At 42.9% G+C, this 16,642-nt stretch overlaps 2 protein-coding genes across 2 annotated transcripts in view; one reads left to right on the top strand and one right to left on the bottom strand.

Annotated features, from left to right (window-relative positions):
* Positions 1–16,642, top strand: part of LOC143362769 (mediator of RNA polymerase II transcription subunit 20-like) — a 228,156-nt gene that overhangs the window by 169,483 nt on the left and 42,031 nt on the right. The window lies entirely within an intron of this gene.
* The window catches only part of LOC143362743 (facilitated trehalose transporter Tret1-2 homolog), a 176,565-nt gene that overhangs the window by 159,033 nt on the left and 890 nt on the right, over positions 1–16,642 (bottom strand). The window lies entirely within an intron of this gene.

The following is a 16,642-nucleotide window of genomic DNA, read 5'->3' on the forward strand; positions in this document are numbered from 1 at the left end:
GAGGGAGCAGAAAGTGAGGGGAAAAAGTTAGAGTTACCCCTCACGGGGTATACCCCGCGGCAGTGGGAATAGTTCCGGGACTTTTAGCCGCTAGATATTCGGGACATATATCGATAAAAGACTAGTTCTTCCACGAAAATCCGAACGAATTAATTACACCACTCAACGGCTCCTGTCTCTCGGAAGATTGTCACTTGCCTCGTTATAAACTCGACCCTGGACCCAGTTCTCGTACTTGTATCGAGGCAGTATTACAATCTGATGCGGTTCGATGTCCATCGAAATCTAATCTCGGGTGTTGTTTTTTCGAGAATTCTGCTACGAGGGGTTGGATTTAGGGCACGCCTCGGAAATTTAGCTTCTTATGCACGACAACGGCGCGGGATACGTGACGCTTTAAACGGGACTCGGTAGGGAAGTTCCCGGCGTTATTCCGCCTTAACAATCTGTCGATAATAGGCCTGGAGTGTCATCGAGCGGAAAAAAAAGGAAATCGAGGATTGGCCAGGGTGCCAAGATCCAGCGCAGCTGGGTCAGGACGTCGAGAGGGTTGCTCCCGTTAACGTTTCGATGATGGTATAAAGAGACGAAACGCTTAGGAGAGGGGAGGAGTCGGGGGACGCTCGCACCGCGTTTTCTACGTGCCTCGGGTGTGTTCATAATTTCCACGAGTTCGCCCGACGCGGGAAAGAGAATCTTCTGGAGGCAACCGGCGTGCCAAGAACAGTATCTGTCATTGGACGTTCGTTCGCGCGCCATCTCGCGACCAAAGTTAATGAATTTCCCCAATTTATTCGAACCAGGACCCGAGATACACAGTTAGCTTCCGTTTCCAAACGATTCCCTGTAAACAATTACCAAAAGCCTCATTGAGGTGTTCAACTCCAACGCGGTCTTAATATTAGGCATAAGACATTTTCGAAATTCAACTTACCCAAAAAGCCGATATTCTTCGACTCGCAAAATCTCAATGGATTTCTTCAATAGTTAAAAACGTGATAATCATGCGTTAGGCAATGGAAGTCGGTACCCTTCGCTCATTCATCATTGCAGGTCTCGAGAACATGGCTAAGTGGAATCAGTGGAATGAAGGGGGCACGAATTGAGGGGAAAAAGTTATCCCCTCCCTCTGCCAGTACCGGGTTAGTCACGTGACATTGTGACACATGCACGACAAAGACGGAACGCGTCACGTGACCGGGTCGTGGAGGAAGCGTGGGGGAATAACGCGGTAGAAGGGGAAGTTGGAGTGGGGGAAACGAGTCTTGATCTTGATCATGCCGCAGAGTGAGCATAAGACGTGTCTACTTGAACTTCCACTGGGTCTGATCTAGATAGCAACAGCTATGCTGCTGTACAGTACAAAACTCGGTTAACCCTTTGCACTCGAAGCTATTTTAACTCCAAAACATTTAGAATATTTCCCTTCTATATATTCTTTTTCATGTTATACATACGAAAATGGTGCAATTTACTCGTACAATACTGAAGTGTTTAGTAATTTATTAAATAAAAACAAATTTAACCCTTAGCATTCGACTGGGGACTGCAAGGCGCCGCTAAAAATTGCTCTATCATTATTCAAATGTATTTTAACGTTATTAAATTTATTTGTATTTAATAAATGACTAAACACTTCAGTATTGTACGAGTAAATTGCACCCTTTTCGTATGTGTATAACACGAAAAAATATATAAATAGAAGGGAAATATTCTAGTTCGCAAGAAATGTTTCGGTTTGGAGTTAAAATAGCTTCGAGTGCAAAGGGTTAGTAAGGTAAAAAATATTTTAAATAATGATACAGCTATTTTCAGCGGCGCCTTAAAGTCGCCATTCGAGTGCTGAGGGTCAATATTTCGCTGATCCTCGTACGAATAATTCACGAATAATTTCTTTTTATGGATGAAAACCGGTCACCCTGTATATCACATTGAATTCTATAAAATTGTCAAAAAAGAGAGACATTTCTGTGTGGCTCTAGTTTGTTCGACAATAGACGACGACGTTTGTTTTGCATACCGCTCCGGGGTCTAGTAGTAACGGTCATGCTGCCTGCTTTTGATGCAGTTGTGCATCGGTCTGCCGCGTCGAGAACACGGGGTGCAACTTCATTCGGCGTTCGCAGCGCAACATAAACGCATTGACGAGTCGGTGCGGCCAACGTGTTCTGCCGTAGTACTCGCAAGCGTAGCCGCGATTCTATTCTAAGCGGAATGCGCGCACCGTCCGGAGCTTCTAACGCCGAGCTTCCGCGTTTACCGCGAGAGGAGGCAGCCGCTGATGCAGCGAGACTTGGAGTGCACTCCCGTGCAACCGAGTGCCACGCATCAAGGCGGAACGATGCACGGGAACACACGCGACCCTGTCCCTTGGACCAGAGACAGCGAGGACACAGCGATCAGTATTCACGTGTTCACCATGTCGACTCGACTCGGCCATGTCCGACTCGCAACTGTACGTAGAGAGAAACTTCTAGCCGAAATTAGGGAAACTTCGCCGCAGATAGAAAAGAAAGAGTCTTTCACTGATGCAAAGAAAAGGAAATGTCACGACATGTCATGGACAATTGCATTCGTAATATTTTAACTAGAGATCCCTATGTCACGAGTAGTAAGCGAATCGGATCTCAATCCGTGTAATTTTTAATACAGTATGTTCTCTTTGACAACGTCTTCTTCAATGCTTCAGAAGAGGATTTAGGGTAGTTCTTTATTTTAAGTTTAGATTTGTAATCGGCGACCTTCAAAACGTCGTCATACCAATTTTTGTAGAAAACAAATCATTGTTCCAAATACCCGTCCGCCATATTGGATCGGCCATTTTGTTCTTGAAAATTTCAAGTTCAGATTCGTAATCGGCGACCTTCAAAACATCGTATTACCAATTTTCGTAGAAATCAAATCATTTTTCCATATACCCATCCGCCATATTGGATCGGCCATTTTGTTCTTGAAAATTTCAAGTTCAGATTCGTAATCGGCGACCTTAAAAACATCGTATTACCAATTTTCGTAGAAACCAAATCATTTTTCCAAATACCCGTCCGCCATATTGGATCGGCCATTTTGTTCTTGAAAATTTCAAATTGAGATTCGTAATCGGCGAACTTCAAAACATCATCTTACCAATTTTCCTAGAAATCAAATCATTCTTTGAAATCAAATCATTCTTTGAAATACCTATCCGCCATATTGGATCGGCCATTTTGTTCTTGAAAATTTCAAGTTCAGATTCGTAATCGGCGATCTTAAAAACATCGTATTACCAATTTTCCTAGAAATCAAATCATTCTTTCAAATACCTATCCGCCATATTAGATCGGCCATTGTGTTCTTGAAAATTTCAAGTTCAGATTCGTAATCGGCGACCTTGAAAACAGCATATCACAGATTTCCAATTAAATCCAGTACCATGCGGAGACACAGCTTCATCTTGAGAACGCTTTCAGGAATACCGATATTATAGTTAGACTGTTGCAAATTTTTATTTTGTTAGGCGATTGTTCTAATGTTTCCTATTGGAGATGGAACTTTCTGTTGATGATTCGAACAACAGAAAGCTTACAAAAACTTTCACAAAAGGCGAGAGGAACCCGTCGTTTAATTGACGCAAAAGTAGGTATCTTTTAGAGAAAAAGACTTCCTAACGAGGGGAAGAAAAAGTTGGAACGAACAGAGAGAGGACAGGAAACTATCCCATCTCGGCAGACAACAAAGAAAAGAGGTATTCCAATCAGAAGTTGGCGAAAAGTTGCAGGAAAGAAACAATGATCGCGAGGTAACGATGTAAAGCTAAAACTGGGATGCCGAGAAATGAGAGAACGGGAAGAATCTAAATATTAGGTGTGTCAATAAGTAATCCAGCGTTTCTTCGAGAAACGAATACTCTTATTCCCGGAAACGGAACACCGATCTCGTTAACACTGACAATGAAATGTTTCAACATCTTGTATCGCTTTACCCAGCGCAAATTCGGAAAAATATTCATAAATTAAAACGCTTTTTCATATACTTCAAGAACCAATGCTTGCTAACTTAAAAGCTTTACAAAATACGTAGTACAATATTATTTAATTCTTCATTAAACAAACGGCACAACCTAATAGGTTGTAATTTGGTCTAAACTGACCATGACCTCTAGGGTCGTACTATAGAATATCATTTCCTATTTTAGTTTATCGTATAGACATTTAATATGCAGCCTCGACCACGCAATTCTAATGTAATTTTACACGCCTCCTACATGAGCAAAAGCACAGTAAAAGACGCCATTATTATACGTTCCGAAAATTGGTCCATTTAAACAAAACAGATGTTTACAGAAGGGTTCAATATACAATCAAATATTCGTTTTCCTCGTCCCAAGTGAAACGAGAGCGTGGCAAAATAAGAACTGCATAATGACCGAATGTTAAAGTGATGTGTCTTATTATTTTGTCCAGCAGTGTGCAGCTAATATGTGAAATGGGGGGAAACTCCATCAAAGGGGCGGTAAGATGAAGAGAAGGAAGAAGAGTGGGGGAGAACGAGAGACAAAGGCACACGATAACGCAGCGTACGTACTGCGGGGGTGGGTTCTCTGGTTCCCCCCTCTCTCTCACGCCCCTCCCTCGCTTTCTGGCCCGCACCCTCCCCTCCCCCCCCATAATGTGTGTCGGTGGGTCGATCGGTATCTGGGTCGCGGGTTTTGGCAGTGCGAGCCCAACCCCCTCCCTCCCTCGCGATCATCCCTCCACTTGAGGACGCGGCGCTGTGCTATATCCGCTGCGGATTTACGCAGAGAGTTTCATTTCGCTTCTTTTCTCCTGTGCCGCGCGCGCGGCCATCGATTAATCTCGGTAAACAATCGAGACTCGCCGGGGAATCGTCGGCAGTCCAGATTATCGGATCCACCCCCGCCGCCGCCCCGCTCCCCCCCAACTGGCACGGTTTTATTTTCGGTCTTCTTCCCTCCTTTCTTTTTCTCTGAGGCGCGGGAAACGCCGCCGCCCATCTTCTCCGATTTCGCGGTTTACGCCTAACTTTATTCAGCAAAATCGCGTCGTCGTCTAATTAGTAATCCTCTCCCGGTGCACGGTTTGCGTCTATGGGATCCGCGAATCGAATTCGTACCGTGTTCATTTTCTTTATCAGTTTTCGAGGTTACCGAAAAGTGTGTTGAGCTAGCAAAAAGAAGAGGGTGTCGTCATTTTTCGTCCACGGACATTTGCCCTGTACAATTCCGTTAAACGTGTTCGGTGCGTCTCAAAGGAGGGATCCGTTGATCCCCATAACGGCACTGCTTCGTAAACACGTGTCAGAGTTCGAATAGAGCGGCTTCTTAACAAGATTAATGATCTACTTGCGCGAATACCGGGTGTTAAACGTTGCCGCGCGTAAACTTTTTCTTTTTACCCGGTTCAACCGGCGGCGTTGATTAATTTATCCCGATGGGGCCCTCGACAACGTCGCGCACCTGATCGAATCGGAATTATTCATCGGGCACAAAGTCTAGCCTTCATTATTCTCGCGCACACCGGCGTCGCTGAAAGAAGCACGCACGCATGCACACACACAGGCACATATACAGAGGCACACTTACAGACAGCAGACAGACAGACACGCGCACACAAACAGTACTTTCTCCATCGTGCAATAAATTACCCTTTCAACGAGTGGAATACGAACGTCGAGCATTTCAATGCCGCGAATAAATTTTCCGGCGAGAATTATCGACAGAAATGATTGCTTTCAACCTGCGCTAGAAAACTGCGAAGTTTCCAAGCCGGGGATGAAGAAACCGGAAGTCCCATCGCGAGAGATTGTTACTCGGATCTCGGGAGGGATTCTCCCCGTCAGGGCCGTATCACAGTGTTCGTAGAGTCCAGGGCACTTTTATTATTGATGGAGAAATTGATTTTTGATGGAGGGTAACGTTTTTCCCCTCAATTCGTGCTCCCTCCCCTCATCCGGCAACACTGCTTTTATTTTTGATGGAGAAATTGATTTTTGGTGGAGGGTAACCTTCTTCCCCTCAATTTGTGCCCCCTCCCCTCATCAGGCAACATTGCTTTTATTATTGACGGAGAAATTGATCTTTCGTGGAGGGTAACCTTTTTCCCCTCAATTCGTGCTCCCTCCCCTCATCTGGCAACACTGCTTTTATTATTGATTAAGAAATTGATTTTTGATGGAGGGTAACCTTCTTCCCCTCAATTTGTGCCCCCTCCCCTCCTCTGCCAACACTGCTTTTATTATTGATTAAGAAATTGATTTTTGATGGAGGGTAACCTTCTTCCCCTCAATTTGTGCCCCCTCCCCTCATCAGGCAACATTTTTATTATTGATGGAGAAATTGATCTTCGGTGGAGGGTAACCTTTTCCCCTCAATTCCTACTCCCTCCCCTCATCCGGCAACACTGCTTTTATTATTGATGGAGAAATTGATCTTTGGTGGAGGGTAACCTTTTTCCCCTCAATTCGTGGTCCCTCCCCTCCTCTGCCAACACTGCTTTTATTATTGATTAAGAAATTGATTTTTGATGGAGGGTAACCTTCTTCCCCTCAATTTGTGCCCCCTCCCCTCATCAGGCAACATTGCTTTTATTATTGACGGAGAAATTGATCTTTGGTGGAGAGTAACCTTTTTCCCCTCAATTCGTGGCCCCTCCCCTCCTCTGGCAACACTGCTGCCATCTCCTGATAGGCGCATGGTACGTGATCGACGTGACTGCTGCGACATTAAATTGAAAATGAGATATTCCACGCAACTTCGAGTGCAAATTTCACACTTACAGGAGAGTACAATTTAAAATACAGAAGGAGTACTATAAAAGTATGGCATGAACGAAATACGAATGTCCATACGTATAATGAGAAACGACACGGCCGATGGGACGGCCTAATATTTCAACAAGTTCTACTATTTTCTAGTTCTGGAGCCCTGAAAATTTCTTTGACCTTCCAGCAACATTTTATCAATGTTCCAGACACGGCTAGCATAAATGGGTATCGAATGAGACGGCCCTGTTCCTCGTATCGAAAACCGGCGAGATCGCAAAGGGAAGTCTCGAATCTCGGTCGAGTCATGTCGTCGGTGACCGAGTTCTACGAATCATCTACGTGGTCACGTTGCAAGATTGATAATGCAGCCTATCGCTGGATGGCTTCAATCTATTAGAACCTAACCGCTCAACCATGATGCCTTTCGAGGTTACCGTATGCATATGATGATGACGATCTAGCGCACGATTGGTTTTCGAATGTGAGTCGAGCCTTGTAACCGTGCAGGAAATTCAAATCGATCATTCTCAGGTCCTCGATTCGAGATATTGTAATCGTTCGTTCAATCTTAAAGCTTGTTTTCCTAAAAAAAAAAATGTTACACATGCTGCCTTGCAAATTGTAAGCTTTAGTCTTGACTAAACACTACGTACCGTCAATTAAGCCACTAAATACAGTTCAAATTATGTCGTGTTTAGTGTCATTTCACTCAGAAAAATGCCACAAACAAGTTGGCGAAAGTCCCGTTGAAAAATAATGAAAAATAAAGAAGTTTTGCAATTGGATTAGTAGTGGTTCACACCTTCGCTCGGCGACCGAGCTTCGCGGCCCCTCGCGGGGTACCCCCCCCCCCAGTGGAGGGGGGGAGGGGGTTAGGCGAACTAAGATCGTACCGCTCCGTGCGACTTGGATCAAGACTTTACCGTACTACTGTACCTCGCCATCCGACAAGGAAAATGATTACTGTTTCGTTTGAATGGCTGTTTCCAAAAATCAAACCTTTGTTTCGGAGAAAGGTTTTCGGATGTTGACGGACATCAAAGCTGTTTGCAGTCGGGTCTGAAACGCTGGGGCGGCGCGGCGCGGCGTCTTAGCACTCGTCGCGAAAGAATCAGCGATGGAGCTGAAAAATCTCGTTAATGGGAATATCCCCTGACCTTTTTCCCTCCCTCCGCGAAGCTTTTACTGCGAAAAGCTGGAAAGTTCGCTTCGCGCGTTTCTTTCGAGATCGCAATAAAACGGCCCGGCGAAGATCGTAAATTACTCGCTCGCACATTTTATCGCTGGCCGGCTAAGCTGCGAAAAAAAAAGAAAAATAAGGAAAAGGATAAGCAATTCTGTCCAATTCCTGTACAACTTCGAGCGGATAGCCGTGGAAGACGTTTATACTTCAGGGTATTGCGTTCAATTTGATTAGGGGAGGATCGTTCGGTGCTTACAAGTCGTGCAGACGTTGTCCACGATGACAGAAGGAGACTGTAAGATGAAAAACTACACCGTATTTCCCGTGGCGGTCCAACAGAGAAATCTCGTTAAGGGTGTATTTTCCCCGTTGGCGCTTGAACGATTGCAACCGTCGCGTCGCGTCGCGAAACCTCCTCGAAAGTTTCCTCGGTTTCGTGAATTCTCCGCTCTATCAAAGTCGAAAAAGTTCGCAATAAGTCGAGCCCTCCGCGGTCATTGCGAATTTCTCGACGACTCGTGTGATGGACGTGGCGCGAGTTCCATTGATGGGAACGAAGTTCATTGATAGTCATTGTCTTCTGAAAATGCGAGGGTAGCATAATTATTAGACTGCTGATATTTATGCAGTGCATAAATTTCTAAATTGTAACAAATGGGTGTCAAATATAAATTCCTTCCTTAATAACTTTAACAGGTTGAGAATATTACAACATTTCTAGATTACTCTTCTGTTTTTTACTATTTTGTCTTTCGCCTACTAATCTCTGCTATAAACGCATAAAATCCGCAGTCTAATAATTGTAAAGATAGTAAAATACATGTATTGCAGACAGTATTAAACTGACGGCAGAAATATTAACCCTTTGCACTCGAAGCTACTTTAACTCCAAAACGAAACATTTCTTCCGACCTAGAATATTTCCCTTCTATATATTCTTTTTTCGTGTTATACAGACAAAAATGATGGAATTTACTCGTATAATACTGAAATGTTTAGAAATTTATTACATACAAACAAATTTAATACTGTACAAAATATTTTGAATGACAGAGCAATTTTTAGTGGCGCTTTACAGTCGCCATTCGAGTGCTAAGGGTTAATTAGTCAGACAATTATTCGTTGATACAATTGATAACATTTATAAAACTTGAAATTTTGTAGAAAGGTACAGAATCTCCTGGACCGTTTCGTTTTGACATGGAAAAAATAGACGACAAATCACGTATCCCCTTTTATCAAAGAAATTACTATATTTCTATATATTTATATAATATAGAAATATATATACTTATATATTTCTCGGGAATCGCCCTTCTCAAGGAAATACAACATTATGGGACACCCTGTAACTATTTGTGTTCTTCATAATCTCGATGAGTTCAAAATAATACAACATTACTTTCAAATTCTTTAAACATTTTCACAGTTTCCCCCTGTATCTACTAATTTTCATCATAACTGCATAAAATCCTAGCATAATAATAACATAAACGAGTATCGACTGAGATGGGTACAATGCGAACGGTCGACAGGTAATTCGCTCTTATCATTTGCTTTGTTATAAATTAGACAACGTTGATAGTTTATTAGACAAATACAGTGAATTCTCGATATATGTCACCAACACGGGTCTTGCCAGCGTCATGTATCATCCAGGAGACATACTCGAACCAGGACCCAGCTTCTTCTAACGGGGGATACCCCGCGATACTGGGGATAATTCCTCGACGTTTATCGTCCAAGCCTTGGCGACATATATAGAGAAATCACTGTATGCAACACTTCCTCGATCAATGATTGATCCAGAGATCCCAAGCGCTACCGAGAAGACAAGAATTAATCAGACACCAGTGTCCGACGTCAATTTGGATCGGGGCGGACCGTCAGGCATCGTGTTTCGCGTCCGCTGACAATGGGGAGCATAACTCAGAAGACGCGAGTCGATTAGCGGATGGTAAAACGAGCAAAACGGTGGGAAAAGTGCATCCGGCTGCGTCGGTCGCAAGAAAAATCCGGCGATCCGTCGAACAGACAGGAGAACGCTCTGCGTGGGCGTCCCGGAGTGCTCTCACTCTCTCTCTCTCTCTCTCTCTCTCTCTCTCTCTCTCTCTCTCTCTCTCTCTCCGTGAATAGAGGTGGTGATTCAGTGCGGTCGACGCGACGCCGACGCCGACGCCGACGCGCGACGCGGACGGTTCCCCGAGGAACAAGAGCAAAAGGATAACGCGATCGGCGCAGCAGCGGTGGCGGACGCGTGAACCCGTGATCGCACGCATCTGCGATTCGCGTGACTCTGGTGCACGTGCCGGGGGGGGGGGGGGCTATGAATAAACGCGACCGGTGCATCCACTGCACCGGTGTATAAATGCACGCGTACACCCCCGATCATAAGCACCGAGACACCTGCTGGGCTTGTCAAAAGAAAATCATAACATTTGATCCGATGCCGAGGCGAAAACATTTATGACCGGAGACCTGAAAATAACAGTTATTTTAATTGTCAAAAATTGGTGATCAAGGAATTTTAAGATTTGAAACGGTTATAAATAACCATTGTGAATGACTAAAATTTTTCCGATCATTGGTCACCACAGTGAATTCTCGTTAGGAGTCAGTTGCGCGGTTCTGGCGACTGACTCTTAGACGAAATCGGAGGTTCTCGCGGAGCGTCGCATTTGAAATACAGAGGGCGCGCTGGAAACCTAAGAGTCATATCCGTCTACAAGTCATAAAAGCCTATGACTACTAAGCGGTAGGGTAGTTCCACTGACTCCAAATCGTAAGGTTGGCACTTACTCGTAACGAGAATTCACTGTATTGTGGACGACGCAGATCATGTTTGGTTACGAATAATTATTATTGACAACGAAAATTGTTTTCGAGGATTACTGCGATAGTATGTTCAAAATTTAAAGGAAAAATTATTCAAGTGAAATTGTTAAGTTTTTCGCTGAAATTGTAAGCTCAAATTGCGCATGTTCAAAATGTAAAATACAAGTTGCTAAACTAGTTCATAATTGTGAACTCGGTTCGACAGAATTTCTATGTTATCTGGATATTTGGAAGAACACCCCCTGAATGATAAACTGCTCGAATACAGTGCTTTCAAAATAGTTAATCAAAATTTGCATCTGACCGAATTTAATGCTGAAACTGAGACTCCTTTTTTTTAGGAAAATTTGATCAGTGATAGTGGTTGAAAGCAGGTCTTCAAAGGGAAACCCAACTATCCCCTTTAACGTCTTGAACTCGACTACTAGGCGGGCCATAACGGAAAGGGACGTTCATATATCAATAATTTATTCCCTACGAAACGGTAGTGATTTTTCCAACGCGTCGGCAATACCTTTACCGCCACACTAGACACATATTTCATATTACGCCACGTTCCCCCGTCGTTTTACTATCGATCGATTCCGAATTTCCATGTTGGAAGGATTAAATCGTTCGCGGGCCGTCATCCTATTCCCTTCACACAAGATAAACCTCAAAATGTTTTACTATGCTGCTGTACTAAAACTACATTGCTGGAAAAATTCCGTTTCACGAGAAAAAGTCTATTCTCGACGATCGGAGACCCAAAACAATGAAAAATTTTTTAACGATTTTTCCCTCGATTAGAAATCGTAATCCCTCATATGAATCATTAATGTTTGATCACATATTCGATTGTTGTAAAATATCTCCGACTCTAACTCCACAGGGATGGTTACAACCCAAATAAACAAATTTTTTAGGCTCGTGACGATATCCCAGAATCTTTTGACCATCACATTCGCGATTATTGTAAATTATTATTAGTCAATTTTACTGACGATGGAAGACCCAAAACAATGAAAACTTTTTCAAAGAATGTTCCTTCGATTATAAATCATAATCCCTCATTTGAATTATTCTCTCTCTTATGTTTGAGCACATATTCGATTGTTGTAAAATATCTCCGACTCTAACTCCACCGGCCTGGTTACAACCCAAATAAACAAATTTTTGAAGCTCGTGAAGATATCTCAGAATCTTTTGACCATCACATTCGCGATTATTGTAAATTATTATTAGTCAATTTTACTGACGATGGAAGACCCAAAACAATGAAAACTTTTTCAAAGAATGTTCCTTCGATTATAAATCATAATCCCTCATTTGAATTATTCTCTCTCTTATGTTTGAGCATATATTCGATTGTTGTAAAATATCTCCGACTCTAACTCCACCGGCCTGGTTACAACCCAAATAAACAAATTTTTGAGGCTCGTGACGATATCTCAGAATCTTTTGACCATCACATTCACGATTGTTGTAAATTATTATAATTTTGATTGTGACCAGTACCAGAGGACGCTTAATGGCTTCTTAAAATCATATCACCAAAATATAATGTCACTTTCAGCCAATTATTGCGGAAACGTTAAGTTATTTTTCGCGTTAATTTGTGAAGCATATTTATTTAAGAGATGAAGTATTTGTTGATTTATTCAAGAGAAGCTTTGAGTGTCTCCCCCTATGTCGTTTTCAAATAAAAATCCGATCGTGTCGCGCGAACAGATTCTCGGGGGACACTGTACACGAGAAAGACGAGACTTTTTGTTTTCGCGCGGATTTCTTGGACGGTCGAAACAAGAAGTATGACAAAACGATGAAAACGAGGAAGCACAGCGTAGCCGGAAACCGTGACGCGTTCTGCTTTAACTCCTTCGTGCCAGGATCTGATCTTCCGACAAGATGTGTGTGGGAAGCTGGAATCCTCGGGGCTCGTAATTTATTGCCCCTTACGCGATACCGAGTGTCCCGAAGCATCACCGACACTCATGCTACTGTGCCTTAAACACTAATGCCGGGACATTAATGTGCCGGAAAACGTATCGCGGAACGTACAAGGAATTTTATTAAAGCTGGGTCATTAATATGCGCTACGTCATTTCATACAGTCATTTTCTTGCAGGGTATATGCTCTACAAATAGAAATCAAATCATTCTCTGGTTAGTAATAAAATCGATCGTATACCTGAGTCATTATCGAACAAACCACTTACCGTTAATGTTTCATATAATAACGTATAGCGTTCATATAATAACTTTAACTAACCCACTTAGTGACGACCGAAAAATAAAGCGATACATGCTGAGGCACATTTATGATACTCGAGAGGAATTCTTAAATTGGAATGAGTTATTGATTTTAATATTAGAATATTGATATCCTAATTTAATTCTAACAATAATGTATTAGCATATTGCACTGTCGAATTAGGCAATCCGCGTGCAGCATGTTTCGCAATCCGACCGCAGACACATGCGACTAACCACTGCCGCGAGCTTAGTAAATAAAGTTAGGCGTAAAGCGCAACATACGAGAATATGGACAGAGTTTTCCGCGCCCAGAGAATTCCTGACATTAAAACTTGAACTTTCGGCATTGTCTCATCAAAATCTACAGGATCATATAAGAAAAAGTTAAAAATGTCTGGGTTGCCAAGCTGAATTTAAGCCAACACCAGTGTTAGTGTATTACTCATTCGAGATAAAACTTGCTTAGGAAAAGTATACGGTATTCTCGCGGAACATGGACCGAATGATCACTTTTTCGGGAGTGCATCGACTCTTAACCAGTGAACTGTGTTTCACGAGTATACTCGTCATGAATTTTGTGTCACGACGAGTATACTCGTCAAAACAGCTATAATTCAAACCAGCGGTTAATTTTTGCGACGCAACTTAGGTACACATTTTTCAAAGAGGTCGCAACAGCTAACTGTTTAACGGTTTATGTGTCAATTGTTCTACAATAACACCTGGACAACAGCGACCTTTCGAGTACCGGACGAGTATGAACTCGGTCGATCAAATATTAGATCCGCGACATGAAAATTTTCGAATTACTTCCACCTACAGTGGTTTCTCTATATATGTCGCCAAGGCCTGGGTGATAAACGTCGCGGAACTATCCCCACTACCACGGGGTGTGTCGCGAGGGGCCACCAAGCTCGGACGCCGAGGAGTCTAAACATAACACCGCTCGGGTAAGTCTCCTGGACGATACATGACGCGGTTAAGACCCGTGTTGCTGACATATATCGAGAATTCACTGTACCGAAATATACCACAAGAAGAAAGTGAGAGACGAAGGAGGACACTATGGCAGATTTGTTTCGAACACCAGCCAGATCGATATCCGGCGCACAGTGGGCAATTTGGACAAAATTGGATTCAAAATCAAGGAACTTTCGATAGGAATGAGGTAGAGCGATGAAATTTTTTGGAAATGAAAGCTGCAACTTTGTAGAATATGGGAAAAATAGAGAGATTGTGGTACGAACGTTTGTTAACCTCGAGAAAATTCGTTAAACGCGCACAAATTCAAGAAAATTTTAGTTTTTCCAATACCACGCGCGGAAAAAAATTTTTTTTCAACATGCTATACATCATTTCCCATAGATTTTTTCACGCTGATTTCAAATCTGGTCTGAAAATTTGTCTACGACCTCAGGATTTTGCAAAAAATAGATTTTTCTGACAAAAACTAATGAAGTCATTTTTTCGTTGAAATGATTGGATGGTAATAATCTCCCTATTTTTCCCATATTCTAAAAAGGTTCAGCTTTAATTAAAAAAAAATTTCATCGCTCTACCTCATTTCTATCGAAAGTTCCTTGATTTTCAATCCGATTTTGTCCAGATTGCCCACTGTGCGACGCGGCGACAACAACCCCCGTGGTCATTCGTGTACGCTTATCTGTCCACCGATTCGCCCATCGAGCGAGCGTCCGGTAGCCTCGAGTTTGCTCCACGAAACGGCCGAACAGTTCCGTCACTAGCGGCGACCATAATCTCCCGGGACGCTTCCGCAACCGTGGGAGCATTATTCGCGGAACACGGCGAGAACCCTAAGCAGCAAGAAACTCGTGGTGGTCTCCAGTCATTTGTTGCGCGGACCATCCCGAACGGATTTACGTGGAACGAACGGTGTTCGGAGAGATAAGATCTCCTTATCCGTCGGACTTGTCCAGTTCTCTGGGTTACGGTAGGACATCGACCGTGTCCAGACGCCGATTATCTGCGCCGATAGGATCGCTAAGGGGTGGTTCCGCGTTCTCTCGACTAATCGGGAATTTTTTCCGACATATTTTTCAATAAACAACACCGGCTAGCTTTCCGGCATTTTTCATTCGATCCGATAAGAGAAGCAAATCTCTAGGTATCTTATCTAAACCCCTGTGTTCAGAGGATCGTCGATTTTACTGGCCCGTTGTTACCCCCTTATGGCAACGCACAGTGGTCGATTTTCATCTTTTTGCGATCAGACATCGATAACGATTAAAGTGTTACATATAAATTTATTAACCCATTTGCATCACAAGGAAATATGAAAAGGAGGCATTTATCACGAAACTTTTTTTTTTTATTATATTTAAGTAGAAAAATGACTACAAGTAAAAGAACTTCATATTTCAGAATTACAAGAAAAAATCAGAATTACTACTTTCGTCTCCAATAACACCCTACATTTCTGTTTTTTAGCTAATGAGTAATGATAGTGACCAACAAAGTTGAGCGTATGCACGTGGCTCCGGTGATAGTGATCAAGAAAATTGAGCGTGTATATACGCTATATATACGCTCCGGTGATAGTGAGCAGGAAAATTGAGCGTATATATACGCTAATGATGCAAATAGATAATAAAACCATACGTGTGATCGTCAAACGGTGGGATACGGGGTGTCTAAAATTTTTATATTTAAATTGATTATTGCAATAATTGGAAATAGGAAGACAAGCGGTTCGAATAGGCAGCAGACGGCTCCAACGACACTCGAGTTAGACAAATTGCCTGGGACAGAAATAAATAAATAAATAGCAATATGTGGTGGTCGGATGTCGTAATTATAGTAATAAATCAATTGGCAGTATACTCGGCTGTCTGCGTGACGAGTAATGGAGGAAGAAATGGCAAGTTGTCGTTTACGACACGGCGCCACAGTTAGAAGTCACCGGGCAAAATTAGAAAATGCAAATAGCGAAATGCGTGGCGGCCTTGTAGAAAGTTGAACTGTATCGTTTCAAGCAGCTCGAACTTTCAGCACGAGAGTCTCATGTAAACATTTTAAGTTGGAGTTTACAGTGTTTTACAGTGTTCCGGAGTTCGGAGTTTGCAGCGTTTTCTCGATATATGTCCACAACACAAGTCTACCCACTGACATATATCGCCTAGAAGATACTACTCTTTCAAACACTGCCGAACGTAGAAAAGTATAGTGAAGCTCGAGTGGCCTTGATCGCCGAGGAGTGTAAACGTACATGTCTACACGATGCATGTCCAAAACACGGGTCTGCTAGGGACAGTTATCGGATGGAAGATTATGCGTTACGTTTACACTGACCGAGGTCGCTCGAGCTTTGGTGCCCCTCACGGGGTATACTCCTCGGCAGTGGGGATAGTTGTGGGACTTTTATCGGCTAGGTATTTGTGACATATATCGAGGAAAGACTGTATTTCTGAATTTTCTTAATCTCCACGGCGACGGGCCGTCGCGTCGACCGAAAAATATCATTCTACTCGAACCGGACGTTTGTCTTTCGTTCGCCGGGGATGATTTCAACCCAGTAACCGACTTTCGCGGTGGAAACTCCTTCGGGGCTCTTAAGACCAAAAAGTTTCCGCCTGAAGGGAAAAATGGGGGAATAACAGCGGTCCTATC

This window comes from Halictus rubicundus, chromosome 18 (genome assembly GCF_050948215.1).
Source record: "Halictus rubicundus isolate RS-2024b chromosome 18, iyHalRubi1_principal, whole genome shotgun sequence".
NCBI lineage: Eukaryota > Metazoa > Arthropoda > Insecta > Hymenoptera > Halictidae > Halictus > Halictus rubicundus.